The following is a 13,752-nucleotide window of genomic DNA, read 5'->3' as shown; positions in this document are numbered from 1 at the left end:
AATCTTCTCTTCAATGATTGCTCTTACTCTTGCTTGGGCTTTGTCTTCACCTTAGCTCCGATACCATGTTAAGTTATAGTATGTTCTATGCTTATAATAGTTTACTTCTTTTTCTTATTATATTCCACCGATTAGCAATCACATGTACATAAAGTAAAGTGCAGATAGAACATTAAACGATCGACAGAAAACAAGCCAAGACAAGAGACACAAGATGTGGCGGCTAGCCAGGGAAAAACCCCACAATGTGTGGGGAAACCCTTTGATCAAATCTTCTTTTATCTTCAATAATTCAGCAGAGAGAAATAGTACAATAAATCTGATTCATATTAGCAGTAGCAAACCCTAGATCAACAGCATCAGCATTAGCGGCTTCATTATCAAACTAGGGCAGACCATATCTCACAAACTGATAGTCGGATTGACTTCATTCCACCACCAAAAGTTTCAGCTTCCAGAGAAGGTTTAGATGAACCTACAGCGCAGTTCAGATGAGGAGATCTTCTAGGCCACGCAAGTCAATCTTTGCTTCTGCAGTTGCAGCTTCAGTTTCAGCAGTTTATGGCTTCAAACTAGGGCAGTCGATATCTTGCAAACCATTTGTCGGATTGACTTCATTCCACCACCAAAAGTTGCGGATTTCAGAGGAGGTTCAGATGAACCTACAACACAGTTCAGATGAGGATATCTTCTAGGCCACGCAAGTCAATCTTTGCTTCTGCAGTTGCAGCTTCAGTTTCAGCAGTTTCCGGCTTCAAACTAGGGCAGTCGATATCTTGCAAACCGTTCGTCGGATTGACTTCATTCCACCACCAAAAGTTGTGGCTTTCATAGGAGGTTTAGATGAACCTATAGCGTAGTTCAGATGAGGATATCTTCTAGGCCACGCAAGTCAATATTTTCTTCTACAGTTTCAGCAGTTTCCGGCTTCAAACTAGGGCAGTCGATATCTTGCAAACCGTTCGTCGGATTGACTTCATTCCACAACCAAAAGTTGCGGCTTTCAGAGGAGGTTCAGATGAACCTACAGCGTAGTTCCAAAGAGGAGATCTTCTAGGCCACACAAGTCAATCTTTACTTCTGCAGTTGCAGCTTCAAATTCAACAGCTTCCGGCTTCACATGTGTGAGAGAGAGAGACCCATTTCAGCGCAGTAGAGAAGAGACTCATATCTGCGCAGTAGAGAGAGAGAGATGTGATGAGATGAATGAGTCTAAATGAGGAAAAGTCCTATTATATTTATACACAACGTTGGTGGGTGAATAGATGCGACTGTTGGGCTTCTGAGCTTACATGAGTTGTAGGTCGGCTTGATAATAATTCCATAATCAAAATAAATTCATATCTCCATGAATAGTTATCAGAATTGGATAATATTTATATCAATCCTACACCTCTTGACGAGAGGAATCTAATAAAAATATTATTAGCCATGAATAAGATGACCCACATGAATTTTTGCCCTGGTTGCCAATTTTAACAGGTTACCAAGAATTATATTAAGGGAGAGTGCACGCTAGACACCATTTGTGTTGCAAAATTATGTGCACAGGGAGTTGTTCTTAACTGGTGTAAGTATCTCCTTGATGAATCCCTTAAAGCTTGTGAAGATGCTCATGATAAAGGGGGATATTTTCTTTATGGCTACCTTCTCGTTTCTTTTGCAATGTGGAAATGGCAAGCCCCCTCTGGTCGAGCCTTGCATGCTCCTTTGGACCGTAAAGCTATTGCGAAATCTTTCGATCCCTGGAAGACCCGTTCTGATGCGCCAAATGTTGCCTTCAATGAGAATGCCTTTGGGGACTGGTATAACCAATTGATTGCCGCAACCCAAGTCATGAGGGTTCCTCAACCTTTCATTTCTTCCCCTAAAACACCACTGATAAGGCCGGCACAAAATGAAGGCCGGCACAGGACGCATCATTTCAAGCGGGACCAGGACCTTACTTGATTCACCTTTCAAGACCAATCACTACAAGACCAATCACTATACGTAATTTCGTAATAATAATCTGACTAATCTTTCTTCATTCCGGGTTATACCTAATATAGATGATTCGGGAATATGATTCGGGATTGGATTCGGGGTTAGGAACTACCTAAGAATTCGGGGTAGGAGAGGTTGTAAAGGTGATACCTATTGGTTTGGTTGGCCACTTCATGGCGGGTCCTTTTATTCCGATACCATTCCCACCTTTTCTTACGTGATAAAGAAAGTCCGTCCTTTTCGGACCTTGTTCACCTTCCTCTCACTGTCCGTTCTGGTTCCGAACGGGACCTCACTTTGGGTCACTGTATTAATAACCTCTATCAGTCAAGCAGGCGTGGGTATAGCAGGACTCGAACCTGCGACCATTAGGTTAAAAGCCCGATGCTCCACCAACTGAGCTATACACCCTCCCTGAAACCAACCCAACAATCAATAGCATATTATAGCAGCAGTAGAGAAACATGTGCTTCTCTGGTGTGGGAGAGGCAGGCCCTTGTATTTCTTCCTTGTGTTATATTTATTCCCTCAAGTAGAAAACCTCCAACATATTTCTTTATTTACAATATGTTGTCACTCGCTTTCAACCACTCCACCCAAGGATGTGTAAGCAGACTTTACAGATAACGAGATGACAAAAATATGCTATGTCGACCCAAGTGAGGGGAAGGAACACCCTTTCTCGAACAGAAAGACATTGAAGGGGAGGGAGGAGTCACCCGAGCGTGGGGGGGGGGTGGTGGTGTGGGGGGAAGACACCGGCAAGCCATGTTAACTCATTTTAGACGTAATTTATTGAGTGTTGAATTCCATTCGGGTTAGCCCTAACCAACCCTCCCTGAAGGGGTGCCAGAATGGAATGAGGGGAAGGAAGGGAATCTCACTTACTTATCGGGTCATTTACTTCACTTTGTTCGGGGGAAGGACACATTTAAGCAATAATTTTTTATTAGCTTGGTAATTGCAACAATTAGCATTATATTTCCATCAGACATGCTTCTTTATATATGTTGTGGTAGTTTTGAATGAGAGATCCTTATTTGGATAGATTGAATGACTGACTTTCCCACCTTGATAGGCTCAGAAACATTAAGACAAGGCTCACGCTGATAGCCATGCTTTACGATAGGCTTTACGAGAGCCAAGCTAGTACAGATAGGATATCCCTTACAGTATAGCTAGTACCATATAGCCAGTACAATGACAGGATAGCCAGTACAGTACGAGAGCCAGTTAGACCCTAACTCTCCTCGGCCTTCGGCCTTTATATGAAACTTTCACTCATAACCATCCATTTATAAGAAACATTCCTTTCAAATCAAAATAACACCATATTATCCATTCTCCTACGGTTGCTTTCGGTATTTTCATGGCACCCAGGATGGGACGAGGGAAAATAAGGGAAAACCTCTATAATGATCCTCCTAGAATATCCTCCAGGTTGGTTAGACCCTTGTATTGCGCATATTGTACTGGGATTATTATTATACGTTAACACGGTTTGCAATATTATTCTCTGATTTTCTCTAAACTTTACTGACCAATATTCTCAACTTCATTGCATTCCTTTCAAGTTCCCCAACTAATATTCTCAACTTCTTCATGTTCCTTTCAAGTTCCCTAACCAATAAATACTATCAACTTCACCATTCTTTCGAATTCACTTATCCTTTCTCTAAACTTCCTCACTCTCTCAACTTCACTGTCTAAATTACTGCTAGTGGGGTGGAAGCAACCATGAAGCATTCACCAATGCTACCACTAGGCATGTGAGAGATCAGGCTCCTATTTGTGTACCCCGTGAACTAAGGGTGCAATAATAGCGAGTGCTTGTACGGAAAGGTGCAACGAGCACGGAAACGGAAATAGAAAAAAAAAAGGTTATCCCTTAGTTCACGTGAAAGGGCCCTAGAAAACGATAGCGATATCGAGTGCTTGTACGGGTGCAACGAGCACATAAGGCTCTTAGTTCATTTTCATTAAGAAGGTTATCCCTTCACTTTCAAAGTTCGGAATGCACAAAAATCGTCCTTAGTTCCGGCTTGTACTTAAGGCCTAAACTAGACCTTTCAAGTGTTTTCGAGAAATCCCGCCCCGGATAACGATTTCTCGATAGATAATGCAAAGAACTACTAAGGACCTATTGATTTCTCGTCCAGTTAAAACGCTTTTGCCTCAATTACAAGCCCTTAGTTCCACTCCTCCTTCGTCAACTAAGGGCCCGCCCAAATGATCGATGTGTAATGAAGGAGTGGATTCGGGGTGCAACAAGCAATGACTCAAGTGCACGGAAATCATCCCCCCCTTAGTTAGTTCCTAAAGAACTTGAAGGGCCTTTCAAGTATTTGAACTTTGAGATAACCTGAAGTGCAACGAGTGATAGCGAGTCAGAAATCGGGGTGCAACGAGCGAAGGAATGCACGGACCTTTAGTTCCACCCAAAGTGAACAGAACTGATCCAACCAATGATTTTTCGATTGAGTACCTTAGAACCAACTTTAGATCCTAAAGAATGATTTATTTCCTCTCCCTCTCCCTCTTCCTTATGGTCGATCCTACTGTAGCATCCTTATGGTTGAGAGGCCCAACGACACCTTATGATCGAGCTTGTTGTAGCATCCTTGTGGTTGAATGACTACATTCCTCTCCCTTATGGTTAAGCCCTGCTGGGGGCATCCTCTCCTGTTAGTCGATCAAGAAATACAGAACCTTGGGTCTTGAGAGCTTGCTTAACGCTTCCAAGGTCTCGTTGCTTCGGTGAATCACTTGAGCCCCTATACATTTTCAGTGCCATGGAGCTAGACCAGTGAGCTATTACGCTTTCTTCGAAGGATGGCCACTCTTATGGCTTGAAATACATGACACAGAGCCTGTCTAATATGTTAGTGACTCCTATCTTTCAATATTCTACGCCTTACTTAGGGGCGTGACAAGTACATAGGCTCCTTCCCCTCCCTCTCCCTGGAACTCTCCAAGTGCTTTCCTATTGTTAGGTCCCTTTGGGGCGGGTGGGTAAATAGTAGGGGGGAGGGTGAGCAGCTTCTCACTCCTCACCCTCGACTGATTCACTTCAATGAATCGGACTTCCGAAGGCTTTAGGTAAAACGACGCCCTATCAATTCCCTCGCATCCATCTGATGCATCTGATACATCAGGCATTGGACTTGCTTCACACTGCACCAAATTCCCATCAATCGATCAATCACTCAGGACTGAAAATTGTTCATGATTCCAGTCATGATGCACAAGCAGGCTCGACCATAAGCCCACCACCCAATAAGCATCAAGGAAGGCAGGACTTGACTAACAGGAGAGGAATTATAGCAGTAATTACACTAGAAAATGCATATATTATATATGTAATTACGTCATTCATTATAGCAGTAATTCTTCTTTCTATTATATATGTCATTATGCCATGAATGAGAGATTGATTTCTTTCCCTTCTCCTGTTTCTTCAAGTCATATATTATATATGTCATTATGCATTTTTCTGGATCGAAATTACTTTCTTTCTTCCCCTCAAACCTTTTTTAGTCCCTTCAAGGAGAGCCCTTTTGGGATCTGCCTGCCTACAATTTTCTCTAGCTTGATTATCTCTCGGGTTGGCTTAAAGGTAAAGCACTCTGCTTCTCCTATTGCCTAGCTTGTCTAGTTGGTCGCCTCTTTGGCTAGTGCATGGGGAAAATAGGCTTAAGTACTCTGGCTCGCCTTTCAAGATGGTGGGTGTATCTTTGGCTTGGTGTTATATGGATTTTCTAGATTATGCCTTGATGACAAATCATAACCTTACCTGGATGGCCGGAAGGACACCCTTTCATGAAAATATTACCTGTCAGCATGAAAGGTTTGTGAAGAGAGACCTCCTTCCTATTCCCTGCCCTAGACGAGTTGTTAAAAGGACACCTTCTTGACCTGGCTAGAAAGGAAGGTAGGTAGGCATGAGCCTTTTCACTGGAGCACATGGGCCCATGCTGGTAGGTAGGCAAAGGATTAAGTAAGTGTGGAATGCATGATATATTAGTAAGAGGTAGAGTACTTGGGGGATGTATGTCTTTCCGCCAAATCCATAGTAACGCATATCCAAGCAAGCCAGAAAGGAATAGAGAGGCTTCCCCCAACACCATAGGTAAGTAAGGGAGAAGGTTGTCTTTATGCATCAAACATCCCATTTAGGACACGAGCTGAGGAAAACTTCAATCTACTTGCTTTTTTCATCAACCAACCCTGTATTTCTTTTTGCGAGCCATCCCTTTTCCTTTGCCAATTTCTCTATGTTATAGAAAATTCGACCATAATGATGGAGAAGAAAACCAATACCCGATCAGAGAGGATTAGGGAGATCCAGGCTATTGAATCCTATTTTGGCACTTAAGTCTATTGGTTCAGTGCAATTACTAGTGGAGATGGTCCTGTGCTTTGGGTAGCCATTAAATAGATGTGCTTGGTGATAGGCCGTAAGATGGGAATGTTGATTCCTCCATATGGATGTTTCATCCAAGTGAGTCTTCTTCCACAAGGAATTAAGTTGGTCAAATAAGACTGCAAAATGGGGTTTTTAACCAACCCCTACCCGATGCTTCGGTGACCTATATATAGGTGGGATGAATAGAGAGGTGCACCATGAATTGGTAAACCAACTAGTCGTGGAGTATCTATCATGTATATAGTTTAGTTCGGGCCCTACTCTACTGTATCAGAAAGAATCCATGCACAAGTGGTTCACTACTCCACCAGGTAAAGGAAGTGCTACAGGAGCTTTGTTCTCAGGTTCCCAGACCGGAACAAGATGAATATTATATTGAAATAAGATAGGAAGGAAGTGAAAAAAGGGTTTTTTATGTTGCTAATATCCCTTTTCTTGAATGAAATTGGCCAATATTCGTATCCAAGTTCATTTGGTTTTGTTGAAGATTGTAAATCCCTGCGATTGGTCCACTTTTTTGTTCACCATTCTAGAAGCCCACTAGAAGAGAGCCTACTTACTTTTCATAGTGATTGGATCATTATCGTTCCAGAGATTATGAGATTGCTAATCCCTAGTAGTGATTGTATCAACACACAGGCAGGAGGGATCGCTAATCCTAGTAGCCTACCTTCCACAAATAGTTGGAGCTAATTATTCTATCTCTATTTCTTATGTGATTTCTCCTAACTAAAGAGGTCACCGATCAAAACACACTGAAAAGAGTCAAGGTGGCCACCAAAACACTCACTTCCGTGGGTCAAGCAAGGGCAAGCACTTCACTTTGGTTGATGTGAAATAAAAAAAAGATCAGAAAGCCAATGAACTTCACTTTCTCACGAATGTGTGTGCTTGGCTAATAGGACATCTAGTCCTACTGCAGAGACAACGGTTTAAAGAAAGAGGCTTGAGTTTCCTCGGTGACAACATTGGCTGGTAGGGTGGTTACAAATGATACAGATCATCCTGCAGCAGTTCGAGATGGAGACCTCGTATATGAATAAGAACTTGGGATTCCGTTGAAGCACCTCTAAAAGAACCAATTCCATAGTGAGCATTTCTTTCAGTTGAAGGAAGAGATTGGAAACCCTTCGTAGTGGTTGAAGCAGAGCCTATTTCGAATCAATTCAGTAGCCCTGAGTGACATAAAGGAAATTGAATGAATGTCGCGTAAGGAAAGAAAATATATAGAGGAAGTGGAAAAGGAGTGGTTGAAAGATTGATTGATTATTCAATTGATTTATTTCAAAATATGGTGGAAGCCAAGCAAACCTAAGCAGAAGCAGAAGTGGAAGTGAAGTGGATGTGAATGAAGTAGCCAATGTGAATGAACTAGTTTGAGGTGGCTGGTGCTTTTCTTATTTTGTGTTTGTATATGCACGCATATAATGCAATTAGGAACATAGTGTAAGTGAGGTGTCACACCCTTGCAACTTCTGCATTACCCGCTACAACAAAAAACTGGAAATCAAAAATCTGAATGGCAGAATAGAAGGTTGGTTCAAGAAAACACAATATGTTCCAACCTATTTATATACTCTATTCCCTCCATCCTGTGAACTCTCCCTCACACTTACTGCCTTGGGAATTGCCTTTGGAAACTCAACTTGGAAACAAACTTACACTCTTACTTGGGTCCCTCTGAATGAACCTAGTAATCCCTTTATCTACCCCTTCCTTCAGAACTCACCTTGATGACCAAGCAGCCTTTTGACCCTTGAGATGACCAAGAATTGCTCCTACCCTTTACTTTCTAACCTTTCATTTCTACGCTTTACTTCCCCTTTTTGTTCACCATTGGATGTTAGTTCGCATTCAATTCGCCATCCGCAGTATGTTCGTTCACCAATGGATGTTATTTTGCATTCAGTTCGCCATCCGTAGTATGTTCATTCGCCATTGGATGTTTGTGGCCAGAATCCATACCCAGTTTGCAAGTGAGGTAGGTGCACCAAGTCAATGAACCAACGATAATACTGATTTGATCCATTAATGCTTATCGGCAATTAAGGAGCTGCTAAAGGGGAATGAACTAGTCAAGTCTCATATGAGGCGGGTCACCAAGGAAACAAAACACCCTTACTCTACAAACAACCTTGTCTTATGACTCTTGCCTGAGGACCGAACCTTACCTTCATCACCCTCTTGAATTATCCTTTAAAGCCTACAATTCCTGGTTTATCTTAGCCATTAGATGGGATGTTCACGACCGCTACAAACAACCTTGTATAGGGGGGCTAACACCTCTAGGCCAGTACCGAGATGCTTAACATTGACACATCCATGCATTCAGTGTTACCAAAGATTCTTGGAGAGCTTGATGCAACTCTGATTATCACAGTAGATCACAGTTAGATCCACCATCTAACCAAAAGGTCCAACAAGTATATTTCTCATCCATATCGCGTCACATGTTGCTTGACTTGCATCCATGTATTATGCTTCTGCCAAGTTGAGCACCACATATATTTGCTTCCTGTTGTACCAAGAAACTGTTGTGGACGCAACGCTAAAAATTCCACCTGATGTACTCTTTTGGTCTGACGGATTCCCCATCCAATCGGCATCTATGAAGCCACACAAATTCACTCCCTCTGTCTATATGTTCCATATTATAAACTGGGTAGTATTTCTAAGGTATCATAAAACATTCTTAGATGCCTTCCAAAATAATTTGGTTGGCCTTAACATAGCTTGGCTCAGCTAGTTTACTGCATAGCACATATTTTATCATGTGTTTGCAAGATACATGAGTGAACCCATTGGCTGCTGATAAATAGTAGCATCCACTTCCTCACTTTAAGTAGCATCCTCCTTCCTCTAGTTGGTCGCTATAGGTGTCTCGATGGGTTTGCAACTCTCCATGCGAAACTTCTATAGTATCTCATTTGCATAATTGCCTTGAGAGACATATAGTTCCCCATCGCCTTACCATACTTCCAACTCAAGGAAGTAGTGCATGAGACCCATGTCCTTCATTTCAAACTCTCTTGCAAGGTCCTCCTTGCAAGATCTAATCAATTGCTCATCACTAGTTAAAATTAAATCATCAACATATACGAAAATAATAAGAAATTTACCTTCTACCAAGATGTGATAGAGTTTTGCATCTGCTTCGCTTTCAATGAAGCCAAAACCAGTGAGATAGCTATTGATCCTGGTGTACCAAGCATGGGATGCTTATTTGAGACCGTACAATGCTCACTTGAGTCTACACACATGAGACTCTCGATTAAATGTCTCAAAACCTTTTGGTTGCTCGATGTATTCCTCCTCCTCAATAACCCCATTGACATGTTTTTTTACATCCATCTAGTGTATGTTCCACCCCATCCACACAACTAGAGCAAGAATTTATCTAATGGATGAGTACCTTGCTATAGGAGAAAATTTTTCCTCATAGTCAATTCCCTCAACTTGAGAGTACCCCTTGGCCACAAATTTTTCCTTATACTTCTATATGCTTATGTATGTTACCTGATTTATCTTGAAGCTCCATATTTAACCCACAATTGATTTATCTATTGGTCTTGGGACCACTTCCCAAACACTGTTCTTTACAATGGATTCACATTCCTCCACCATTGCATCAACCCATATAGGTTTCTCTATTGCTTCCTCGAAAGAGGATGGCCCAGTCTCTACAAGCTCAATCATTAGAGCCATGTATCCAGTGTACCGATCAGGTGACCTCTTTTGCTGATTTGAAGGAGCACCCACATTCTCCCTCGCATCTTGCACAAGTCTATCAGCTTCCCTGGTCCTTTTCCTACCTTATTTGGATGGTTCTTCTTGAGCGGATGTATCCACTCTCTACTCCTCAATTTGTGGCTTCTCCATTGTAGGTTTTAAACCTATACAAAAATTACATCAGACAAATTCTAAAATAGAAAATAAACAATGACGATAATATAAAACAAATACATAGAGATTTTCCCCTGGATCCCAAAATCGGGACTACCAAATTGATTTTCATTATATTCATTTCAATGTTACAATACATATATATACATGTCGAAGCATTTGTAAACCCTAATCCATTAACCCTAGATTAGAACATAACTGTAGTTCCCTTGACTGGATCTATAAAATACCATGGGTAGAAAACTATCATGCCCAAAACCATGTAAAAAACCCATCCACAAAACCATAGGTAGGTCCGCACACCTAATATAGGGTCCAATTTTTTTTTTCTCGGGGTGATGCCCTGAACCCTGTGTAGGGGCCTACCGCCCCCCTGAAACCCCCCAACAAGGGGGGCTTCGGCCCCACTATGACCCCCCTGTGATGCCCAACGTAATGAATAGAGGGGCTCATCACCCCCCCGGGCATGCGACTAGTCACAAAAAGAATATAACACATACCCAACATCCACAACTTCCTGAGGTTCCTCCTTTGGAGCTAAAATATCCTTTTCTAGTGGGATCTGAAGCTCCCTCTCAAGAGAGCACTGCATCACTTTCCCATCATCAAATTTTACATCCCTTCACACAACTGTAATTTTGAGGGATAGAAAGTACACACGGTAGTTGTGGGGAGTTTCTATGTAACCCACAAATACCCGAAATTTTGTTTTCGACTCAAGCTTCTTCCTTGATTCTTTGGAGACATGGAAGTAAATAGAGGCTTCAAAAATATTGAAGTGCGACACATCCGACCTTCTCCTCGAGAAAGCCTCCTCCAGTGTAATCATGCCCAAAATATAATGAGGACTCAAGTTCTGTAAATAGATTGTTGTGTTCCATTATTCATCCCACAAATTCATAGGTAGGCCTTGTTCATGCAACATCACCCGCACTGCTCCCACAAAGCTATAGTTCTTTCTCTCAGGCACCCCATTTTGTTGTGGGTTGTGGGGTGTTGTCAACTCTCGTTGAATGCCTTCTTTTGCACATAATTTTTTGAATTAATTCAACACATAATCACTTGCATTATCGCTCCTAAGAGCCTTCACCTTCTTGTGTGTTTCTTTCTCAACCAGTTCCTTGAATTCAATGAACTTGGAGAATGTATCATCTTTCTTTCGCATGAAGAAGATCCAACGCTTTCATGATAAGTTATCAATAAAAATGACAAAATATTTGTGCCTGGTAGTGGAGGCTCTCGAGAAGGGTCCATATATATCATAATGGATCCATTCCAAGACTGCATGTGCTTTTTTGTCTCGATCATGGAATATGGATTTTGTGTCCTTCCCCAAGGTACATCTTTTGCATACATCCTACTACTCAAGTGCTCCTTTGGGGAGGCCTGTGGTTATTTGTTGCATAATATTTAGGCAACCATGATGCAAATGGGCAAGTCTTATGTGCCAAAGTTCATTGACATTGCATCTATGCACCTTCTCTACCTTTGTGCTTAATGGAACACAGTCTTCCACATATAGCTTATACAGGTTCTTCACACGAATCTCGATCTTCTTCACCTGTCTCGTGGCTATGTGTCTCAAGAATGCATTTCCTTTGTTGAATATGAAATCATAACCATGGTCTTCCAAAATTGCAACAAAGATGAGATTTTTCTTTAGGCACGGAACAAACATGACATCCTTGGGCCTGAGAGGGGAGCCTGAATCCCTCTGAAAGGTGACTATACCAACCTTGGTCGCGTTGTACCTTCCATCGTCCCTCAACTCAATGTGCATATGCATGTCTTTTCCTCCAGGTCACTGAAAAACTCTCGACACACTATTATGTACAACAATGCACTTGAGTTCAAGTACCACACACTCCCCATCGCGGTGTTGTCCATGCATGCAATAAGGGTAAATTCAAGCTCGAACTATGAAGGCAATGCTTCACCTATTGCTCCTCTTGAGGTCTCCTTGATTACATTTTTGTGTGGACACTTTGTGGCACAGTGCCCGAATTCATGACAATGGAAGCATTTAATTTGGAGAAATATTTATTCTTGCCCCCTTGGCTGGATTTTGGTTTGGATTGAGATTTATTCCTTTTCCCTTCTTTCCCTTTCTAACCAATGAAAATTTTTCTTCATCCTCGCCCTTGGATGAAGTCTTGTCTCTGGTATTCTGCCTTATTTCCTCCTATACCAAGTCGAACCATAAGCATTCCCAATTTGATAGTTTCTCCCTCTCATTCACTAAATCTTAGTAGTTATGTCATCTCTTTGGAAGGCTTAGAAGGGCTAGGATTACCAAGTCATCTTCTGGAACATTGACACCAACCCCACCAAGTTCATCACAAAATTGTGTGAACCTACTCAAATACTATGGAATAGTGTCATTCATCTGCCTATTCATACTTAGAAGTTTATCCTTGAGTGCCAGCTTCCTTTGGTCACTCCTATTATCGAACAATTCTGTCAATGTTTTCCACATTGCGAATGGAGTTTCTTTTCCATGGATATTTGAGACAATGTGATATTGTACTCCCTCCAAAATTATTATCCTCACCTTGGCTACATCTTTATTCCACTGAACAAGGTTCTACGCATCAGATTTTGGTGGTTTTGCAACATCTGTCTTGATGTATCCTAGCAATCCATTTTCAACCAATACTGCCTCCATGCGATGAAATTAGAGCTGCCTTCTGAGGCATACTCTAGCCTCAGTCCATTAAACACCATATTATCTGCTCCAAAGGGATCCTACTACACTAAACATCAAATTTGATCCTCTTGAGAAGCAACTTCGAAATATTGTTTTAATGTGAATCCTGCTCTAATACCAAGTAGAAATTATGGTGTATGTTTGCAACTCCTCATGAAATTTCAATTAAAATAACGTCACAAACCTACCCTACAGCTCTACAGAAGTTAATTCACAATTTAGAACAAAATTTTAGACATGAAATAAGAAATAACACACATGCACATAGTATTTTTCCTAGGGAAAGAAATATGCTAAAAACCCCAATGTCTGCATGCATTAATATGATGAATAAAGATGTATTACAATTGATTTTCTCAACTGAGCACAACCTACAAGTGAATAACCTATCTCTCTGCTCACAGAGAAGATCTGACCCATACTTAGTCAATTTCTTCCTCTACTTGAGCCCCTATTTCCTTGCGCAATTCCTGAGAAATTAGGCTCCTATTATTTAGGAATTTCTCCAAAATAGATTACATAATTCCCAAGGTTGATCATCTGACTATATGCAATACCTGTACACTCAAGACTAATCTACCACTGAGTTACACTGCCTTGGAATCTCCACCACAACTCGGGACGTCGAATTCTCTGCATGCACTATCTATTATGGGTTGATTGATTAGTTAACTGAATGATTGATCCAGGTGGCTCTAGAGACACACACAAGACAAAGAGGGCTTATGGA

The 13,752-nt window shown here is 41.5% G+C and overlaps 1 non-coding gene across 1 annotated transcript; it reads right to left on the bottom strand.

Annotated features, from left to right (window-relative positions):
- Positions 1–2,324: 2,324 nt before the first annotated feature.
- On the bottom strand, positions 2,325–2,397 carry TRNAK-UUU (transfer RNA lysine (anticodon UUU)). The gene has a single exon. It is a non-coding gene; the product is annotated as a tRNA-Lys (tRNA).
- Positions 2,398–13,752: the final 11,355 nt, after the last annotated feature.

This window comes from Pinus tabuliformis, chromosome 2_2, assembly GCF_031772625.1.
Source record: "Pinus tabuliformis cultivar Carrire ecotype Pingquan chromosome 2_2, CPIR1, whole genome shotgun sequence".
Taxonomy (NCBI): Eukaryota; Viridiplantae; Streptophyta; class Pinopsida; order Pinales; family Pinaceae; genus Pinus; species Pinus tabuliformis.
Note: the sequence above shows the minus strand (reverse complement) of the source record. Positions and strands in the feature narration are given on the sequence as shown.